General features: G+C 43.2%; 1 pseudogene; it reads left to right on the top strand.

Moving 5' to 3' along the window:
- Positions 249-9,425, top strand: part of LOC106506953 — a 36,134-nt pseudogene continuing 26,957 nt past the window's right edge.

The following is a 9,425-nucleotide window of genomic DNA, read 5'->3' as shown; positions in this document are numbered from 1 at the left end:
ACTCAGGAATAAGAAGAAACAGACTATTGATAAGTGTCACAACTCTGAGGAATATTTAGAGAATTATGCTAGGTGAAAACAAAGCCAATCCCCAATGGGTATATACTGTATGATCCTAGTTACATAACATTTTGAAAAGACAAAATTTTAAAGAGAGAGAACAAATTTGTGGTGGCCAGGGGTCAAGTGAATGGGCATAAGGTGGTGGATGTAGCCATCAAAGGACAACAGGATGGGCCCCTGCGGTGATGAAGATGTTCCATGCCTGGACGGCTTCTATGTCACTCTTCTGGCCTCACTATTGTACTACAGCGCTGCAAGATGCTACTACCATTGGGAGCAACTGGGTAAAGGGCATGTAAGTTCTCTCGGTATTAATTCTTACACCTGCATGTACATCTCCAACTACCTCAAAATTAAAAAGCTTAAGTGAAAGGAGATGCAAGATGGTGACCATTGCACGTGCACGTAGAATGAACCGTGGGAACATTTCTCGAAGGCAAAGAGCAAATCCTGTGACATACTACGAAAGGGCTTTGCTCGTGCAGTCCACAGTAAACTACAAGAAAGGAAGAAATAAAATGGGCCAAATAGAGGAAGGTTTGCTCACAGAGAGTTGACTTGCATCACTGTGGGCACATGATGGCCTTGGTGGTAGTTAAAGGTGGGGTTCCATTGGGGAACTTGGAAGCTCACGGGAGGGAACATTTACTTCCAGCCTTAGGTGGTTCCATAGAATCAGGGCCTATTCCAATCTGCACAATATCAAAGGGACCGGCGGGGGTAGTGTCAGTGTGGACATAGGTATGCTAAGGATCGCCGTACATTTCTTGGGGCACCCACCAAGAATGAGGCAGCCAACCTCAATGGGTGTCCCACATCAATGGAATGTGGGGGAGAGCTGCCTGGGAGAATACATTTCAGCAGGTTAAAAAGGTGGGGTGGGGGGTGACCAAATGGAGAGTTTGGAAGGACCCTGTCACAGTCCAGTTGGTGAAAATGCTTCCAGGAACTCCAAACATAAACCTATATGGGTTACTCACTTTAGACCAACACACAGTTGACCATAAGAAGGGGCTTCCAAGTCCGTGCTCACTCTTAACGAGAACAGCTTCTCTACTTCATTGATTTAGAGACTCAATCCCCTATCCAGTTTGCTTCTAAATTGAAACAAACCACAAACTGTCAATCTTGACCATCCTCAAATTCTCCAACTTTAGTTTACCACCCAAGGGAGTCCACTGACTGTGGAGACAGAAAGCCAGAGGCTTTCTGGGGTGGGGGTGGGGGGGACAAAGACCCCCAAATGACAACAGAGCTTTCCAGAATGAGCAACCAGAGTTGGAACATGGTTTGGATTCAGTCCAGGCCTCTACTGATGTGGGGCTGCAGAAACAGAACCCTTAATTCCTGATCTCAAACCACTAGCGAGAGTTCCCCAGCTCTGTGGCATAGTTCTCCTAGACATCACTGAAAAAGGAGAAATTTGCAAACATTTTGCTGGTCTGGAAAGAAAGATTTTTGGCAATGGGAGATTTGGCTCCAGCAAGAAAAAAAAAAAATGCATTGAACATTTCTCTGTCATCTCACAGGAACTCTGAGGGGAATTTTGGAGTCCTGCTTCATATTAGGAGATAAAAAGGGCATAAAACCTTTCTCCACCCCTGAATCTGGTGGTGGAGGCCTCCTCAGCGCCAAATGACACAAAAGCTCTCTTCCTTGACTTTATTTTTCTAATTAATTAATTCATTTATTTATTTATTTGCTTTTTAGGGCTGGACATGCAGCATATGGAAGTTCCCAGGCTAAGGGTTGAATTGAATCTACAGCTGCCAGCCTACGGCTCAGCCAGAGCCATGCAGGATCCGAGCTGCACCTGCGACCTACCCCACAGCTCACGGCAACACTGGATCCTTCACCCACTGAGCGAGGCCAGGGATTGAATCCGCATCCTCGTGGATCCTAGTCGGGTTCCTTAACCGATGAGCCACAAAGGGAACTCCTGTATCGTCATATAATTTCAGATTTCGAGGACCACAGAGTCTTTGTCACAACTACTCTGTCATCAGAGCCTAAAAGGATCCGTAGACAATATGTAAATAAATGGGGCTTGCGTGTTCCAATAAAACTTTATTTATAAGACAGGCTACCTGTGGGCTTTGCCCTACAGGCTGCAGTTAGCCACTCTAATGTAGTTTGGCTCCAGAGGGTTTCATACCAGTAATTAAATGCCCAAGTTACAAGTGGCATATATCCCTTTAACGTAAAAAGCAAAAAATAAATAAGTAATTTAAAATTTAAAAATTTAAATTTCACTCACAACTCATCCAGTAGTTAAATTTACTCACAACTCATCCAGTAGTCTTAAACACATGGCCCCAACCAGGTACAGAGAGCAAGCTAGTAGCATCCTACTGTGTTCCCAAAAGGAAGAAAGCAGGAAATAGCTGGTGAATAAGATGAGTGACTACCACAGAGGGTATGTATTAAAGTTACATGTTTGTATGCCTGTCTTTCCATTACAAGGTCAATCCCTCAAGGTCCTTATCTTATGCACGGATCTAAACTAATGTCATGGATGTGTGTGAACGTGCCTGATTTGTTAATAAGGGAAAAGAGAGAAGCAGAGGGAAGGGAAAAGGAATTACCAAAAAAAAGCTTGTGGAGGAGTTCCCGTCATGACGCAGCAGAGACAAATCCGACTAGGAACCATGAGGTTGAGGGTTCGATCCCTGGCCTCGCTCAGTGGGTTAGCGATCCGGCATTGCCGTGAGCTGGGGTGTAGGTCGCAGACGCAGCTCAGATCTGTCGTGGCTGTGGCTGTGGCGTAGGCCGGCAGCTGTAGCTCCGATTGGACCCCTAGCCTGGGAACGTCCATCTGCCTCCGGTGTGGTCCTAAAAAGCAAAAAATAAATAAAAAATAATTTTAAATTTAAAAATTTTTAAAATAGAAAACTGTAACAATAAATATAAGATACATCCATGCATTCATCACCCCCCTTTAGAAATCTTAATTGGTTATAGTATTTGTAACAGATTATTAAATAGACCTAGGTGAAGTTCCATGTGTTTCTACCCCTAATCTCATTTTCTCCCCAGAGATGATCAGTATCATGAATTTAGAATTGTCATTATCACACAAGCTTTAGTTTATTATATTTGTATCCCTAGAACATAGTACTATTTTTCGGGTTTTAAACTTTATGTGAGACAAAACCACATGAATCTTTCTGAAATTTGCTTTTGTCACTCAGTATTATGTGGTATAAAATACATTTTGAAGGCACCCTGAGGACTTCAGTTGGGTTTATGTGTTGATACTTTATCCAGCAAACTTCTTATGTGTTTTAATAAGTTATCTATAGGTTCGCTTGAATTTTCTCGAATTTTCTATGTGGACTCACACAATCTGCAAGTAAAGACAGCTTGTCTCTTCCTAATCCAATTTTTGGATACATTTTATTTTTCTGGACTTCTTGCAGTGGTTAGCACCCTCAGTGTAATACGGCACTGAAGCACTTATTAATGTTTATTGAGATCCTGACTTTATGGGAGTATGTCAAAAATGTCAATTTAAATACACGCTTGCCCGAGGTTTCAGATCGATATATTTGAATATTATCAAATACTCAAATTTGATTATATGACTGTGTTCTTTATTAGTGTGGTATATCATTTTAATAGATTTTCTTTTTTTTCTTTTCTTTTTTTTTTAATCTTTTGTCTTTTTAGGGCTGCACCCGTGGCATATGGAGGTTCCCAGGCTAGGGGTCGAATCAGAGCTGTAGCCACCGGCCTACGCCAGAGCCACAGCAACGCAGGATCTGAGCCACGTCTGCGACCCACACCACAGCTCACGGCAACACCAGATCCTTCACCCACCGAGGAAGGCCAGGGATCGAACCCGTGACCTCATGGTTCCTAGTTAGATTCGTTAACCACTGCGCCACGACAGGAACTCCGAAGTTAATTTTTAAAAGAGAATGGCAAACAGCGACTCAAAAAATAAAGAAGATAGTCTTTCTTATCCTGATTAAGACACTGAGTGATCCAAGAAACTCCTGAGAAACCAGTAGAAAAGTGGAAAAATAGCCTCAGTTTGATTACACTTCAAGAAACTGAAAAAAAGGAGTTCCCGTTGTGGCTCAGCAGTAACGAACCCTACTACTATTCATGAGGACGGGGGTTCAATCCCCGGCCTCGATCAGTGGGTTAAGGATCCGACGTTACCGTGAGCTGTGGTGTAGGTCGCAGATGCGGCTGGGATCTGGCGTTGCTGTGGGGTAGGCCAGCAGCTGCAGCTCTGATTGGACCCCTAGCCTGGGAACCTCCATATGTGGCGGGCACGGCCCTAAGAAGACAAAAAAGAAAGAAAGAAACCTAGAAGAGAAAATGAGAGATCTCTCTGAAGGTACCCATTCTCAAAAGGGGCCACACAGGATTTCTGCACACAAAAATATTTTTACCTCTTCCACCAAGCATGAGCTCACAATAAAAAAAAAAGTACAACCAATTCAAGAAACCACGAATAAGAATCAGCATTAAAAAAATATAAAGAATACTATTCCTTTGAACTTCTTGTAATTGAATTATATAGGCACTGCTTAAGCATATGAAATTGGCTAAAAAATCAGATAAGAAATTAAAAATCATGGAGGGAAATACTGTTATCGATAAAATAAACAGGAAGATTCAAAGATCGTGGAATAACAATTTAAGAAATAAAAAAATATAGCTTTTGAAATTACCAACTCGATGGACATGTTGAATGACACACTGTATGCAGCTGAATACAGTAATGCTGAGCTAGAAAAATGATATGAAAAATTACTGAAACGGAGTATAACTGAAAAGGAAATAAAAAACGTAAAAGCACAATTAAGAGACCTAGAGAATAGAATAAGAATGTTCCCCATATCTCTAATAGAAGTTCCAAAAGAGAACACACAGCATGAAAGAAAGATAATAAAATAAATCCCCCAAACCCACCCAGACAAATCATAGTGAACTGCAGTTTACCAAAGACCAAGAGGTTATCTTAAACACTACCTGGCACAAAATTAGCAGATTATAGATAGATCGACATTGGAGTTCCCTTGCGGCACAGTGGGTTAAGGATCTGGCATTGTCCTTGAAGTGACTTAGGTCACTGCTGTGGTATGACTTCCGCCCTGGCCGGGGAACTTCTGCATGCCACAAGTGCAGCCAAAAAAAAAAAAGATAGACTGACTTCTTATTTCTTATCCAAAAGATAAGGAGGACAATGGGAAGCTGAGAGAAAATAACTGACTGGAGCTAACCTATTTTTTAAGGTCAAAGTCAAAAGAAGGCGATTTGTAGACAAAACTGAACTACTACCAACATATCATCCATGAAGATCTTTATATCTCTTCACCAAAATCCTGTCACCAAAACCCTGGATGCCTTTTTCTGCGTCTCTACCTGGAACTCAGCAAGTCTAATACCATCACTTTGCATTTCTGTTCCATTTTCTTGTTTTTGGAGCTGGCCGTATCTGGTTTTATTTTCTATTTCTGCATTTCATCTCTCTCCACTATGCATTTGTCTTTTGTGCGTGTGTGTGTGAGATTTTTTTTGGCGGGGGGGGGGGGCACTCTCACGGCATATGGAGGTTCCCAGGCTAGGGATCCAATCGGAGTTGTAGCCACTGGCCTACGCCATAGCCACAGCAAAGCTGGATCCTTAACCCACTGAGCAAGGCCAGGGATCAAACCTGCGTCCTTGTGGATGCTAGTCAGATTCATTAACCACTGAGCCATGATGGAAACTCCTATTATTATTTTCTTTATGGCTGCACCCATGGCCTATGGAAGTTCCCAGGCCATGGATCCAATCGGAGCTAGAGTTGCCAGCCTTCACCACAACTCACGGCAACGCTGGATCCTTAACCCACTGAACAAGGCCAGGGATCGAACCTGCATCCTCATGTATACCAGTCTGATTCGTTTCCACTATGCCACAGCAGGAACTCCTCTGGATCCTTAACCACTGCACCAGGCCAAGGATTGAACCCACACCTCCGTGGCAATCCGAGCCTCTGCAATCAAATTCTTAACCCACTGCACCACAGCAGGAACTCCCCCTGGAGGCCTTATTTAAAGGACAGCTTGCTGGGCTCCACCCCTCACTTCTCATTCAGATCTGGTGTAAATCCTGAGAATTTACATTTCTAACAAGTTCCCAAGTGATATTGATATTGTCGATCCCAGGAATATACAGGCGTACTTCAGAGCTGCTGCAGGCTTGGCCCCAGGCCACGGCAAGAAAGTAAATATCACAATAAAGCAAGTCACAGAAGATTTTTGCTTTCCCAGTGCATGTAAAAGTGATGTTTACACTATACTATAGTCTATAGTATAGTTTACACTATACTATAGTTCAGTAGCATTATATCTTTAAAAATGGATATACAAAAAATAAAAATCAAAAAAGAAATAAAAGGAGATTCCATCATGGCACAGTGGTAACGAACCCAACAAGTATCCATGAGGACGTGAGTTCGATCCCTGGCCTTGCTCCGTGGGTTAAGGATCCAGCGTTGCCGTGAGCTGTGGTGTAGGTCGCAGACACAGCTTGGATCCCGCATTGCTGTGGCTGTGGTGTCCGCCGGCAGCTATAGCTCCGATTCGACCCCTAGCCTGGGAACTTCATAGCCTAAAAAGACAAACAAACAAACAAACAAATGTATATACCTTCGTTTTCTTAAAAATGCTTCAGCTAAAAAAATGCTACTCTGAGCAATGTCACCTGAGCCTTACGCAAGTTGTAATCGTTTTGTTGATGGAAGAAGGTCTTGCCTGGATGTCTACGGCTGCTAACTGATCAGGGCAGTGACTGCTGAGGGTTGTGGTGGCTGTGACAATTTCTTTAAATAAGATGACAATGAAGAGGGCTGCATCAATTAACTCCCATTTACGAAGGATTTCTCTGTAGCACCCCATGATGTTTGATAGCACTTTGCCCGCAGTAGAATTTCTTCCAAAATTAGAGTCAGTCCTTTCAAAACCTGTTGATGCTTTGCCAAATAAGTTAATGTCATCATCTAAATCCTTTGCTGTCATATAAACCATCTTCGCAGCATCTTCACCAGAAGTAGATTCCACTTCAAGAAACAACTTTCTTTGCTCATCCAGGAGAAGTAACTCCTCATTCGTTACATTTTTATCCTGACATTACAGCACTTCAGTCACTCCTTCAGGCTTCACTTCTAATTTTAGTTCTCTTGCTATTTTCACCACCTCTGCAGTTCCTTCCTCCACTGAAGTCTTGAACCTCTCAGAGTCATCCATGAGGGTTGGAATCATCTTCTCCCAAACTCCTGCTAAGATTGATATTTTGACCTCTTTTCATGAATTGTGGATTTGTTTTTTTTTTTAAGGCTGCACTTGTAGCCTATGGAGATTCCCAGGCTAGGGGCCCAATCAGAGCTGCAGCTGCCGGCCTACACCACAGCCACAGCCACGCCAGATCCGAGCCACGTTTTCAACTTACAGCACAGATCCTTAACCCACTGAGCGAGGCCAGGGATCGAACCTGCATCCTCATGATTCCCAGTCAGATTCATTTCCACTGCCCCACAACGGGAACTCCATAATTTCTTATTTTTTCTTTCTTTTTCTTTATTTTTTTTTTCTGCCTTTTCTAGGGCCGCTCCCACAGCATATGGAGGTTCCCAGGCTAAGGGTCTAATCAGAGCTGTAGCCACCAGCCTACGCCACAGCCACAGCCACACCAGATCCGAGCTGCATCGGCGACCTACATCACAGCTCACGGCAACACCAGAGCCTTAACCCACTGAGCGAGGCCAGGGATCGAACCCGTGACCTCATGGTTCCTAGTCGGATTCGAGAACCACTGCGCCACAAGGGGAACTCCATAATTTCTTATTTTTTGAAGGAAAGATGCTAATATCTTCCACCCATACCCCTGTGGATCATCTTCCGTACCCCTCTTCAGAAATGTCTAGGCTAGAGAATAAAAGGGCAAAAAGATCTAGTTACGACCTAGATCTGGTTAATTTTATCTCTGAGATGATCCCATGGAATCCGTCCACAGCAGAGGGAATATGCTGAGTGTAACACGGAGCTATGTAAGAGGCAGCTATTTCTGAGGCTGAGCTAATCCTTGGGAGACCATGCTGCTTTTTGTTAAGTTGTCAACCAAGAGATGTGTATGTCTCCTTGTACGTTGTGCTGTGACTGTCTTCCAAATGCCACATTCTGCTGTCAGCTTGATATTTAAAACCAGCTGGCCTCACTCCACCGCCATCCATTATGCTGCATCGTTGTACAAGAAATGTGACTTCTCTGGCAGCAGACATGTCGATTCCAGGAGACCTCTTTTTCACATTTTACCATGTGGGTTTTTAAAATATATTTATCCTAGACATAGACGAGATAGCCTTGAGACAACTGAACTTGTTCAAACAGTTAATAGATTTAGACATGTTGCTCCATCTTCTCCAGATGAATTCATATGAAATATTTTTTTAAATAAAGTTGAACACCCCATCGTTGTTGCCTCAGATGCTTGCAGGGGAGTTGGCTCCTGGCACTTTCTCATTCGGGATCATCTTCCGTTGCTAAGAGACTTGCATCTTGCTAAGAGACTTAGGGATGACTTCAGATCGTTGGCAGAAAATATCCTCAGAAGCTAATCTATGAATGGCCATTTTTATACAAAGAATCTTGATCCAGAGAGACTTTCAAAGACATCTTCCTTTTCTATTGAGAACAGGAGGAGCTCAAGCTACCATGGTCCATTTGCTTCAGTATTCAGGGTGACATAGACCCTGTTAGAGGCTGAATTTTCCTTCTACATCCCAAATATTTACCCTAATATAGTGTGAATGAGTGCAAATGCGTAACTATTGCACACATTTATACAGGCTGAGTGTATCAGTTATCTATTGCTGTGTACCAAATTATTGCATATATTTGTAACTGAAAACAACAAACATTTATTATCTCATAGTTTCTGTGGATTAGGAATCTGAGTGCCCCAAGAGGCTGCAATCAAGATGTCAGCCAGGGGAGTTCCCTGGTGGTCTAGTGGTTAGGATTTGGTGCTCTCACTGCTACAGCCTGGGTTCAGTCCCTGGCCTGGGAACTGAGATTCCCCCATCAAGCTGATACATGCTGGGGCAAAAAAGAAAAAGAAAAAAAAAATGCCAGCCATGACTAGAGTCTCATCTCAAAACTCAACTAGGGAAGGATCCACTTCCAAGGTCGCTACATGACTGTAGAGAGAGTTCAGCTCCTTCTGGGTTGTTGAACTGTGGGTACCAGTTCTTTGTTGCCTATTTGCCAGAGGTCATCCTCAGATCCTTGCCAAGTGGGTCTCCTCAACAAGGCAGCTTGCTTCATCAAAGCAAGCAAGGGGAAGAATCTGAATAGCAAGATGGC

The sequence above is a fragment of the Sus scrofa genome, chromosome X (genome assembly GCF_000003025.6).
Source record: "Sus scrofa isolate TJ Tabasco breed Duroc chromosome X, Sscrofa11.1, whole genome shotgun sequence".
NCBI classification, from domain to species: domain Eukaryota; kingdom Metazoa; phylum Chordata; class Mammalia; order Artiodactyla; family Suidae; genus Sus; species Sus scrofa.
This window is presented reverse-complemented; position numbering and strand designations above follow the sequence as displayed.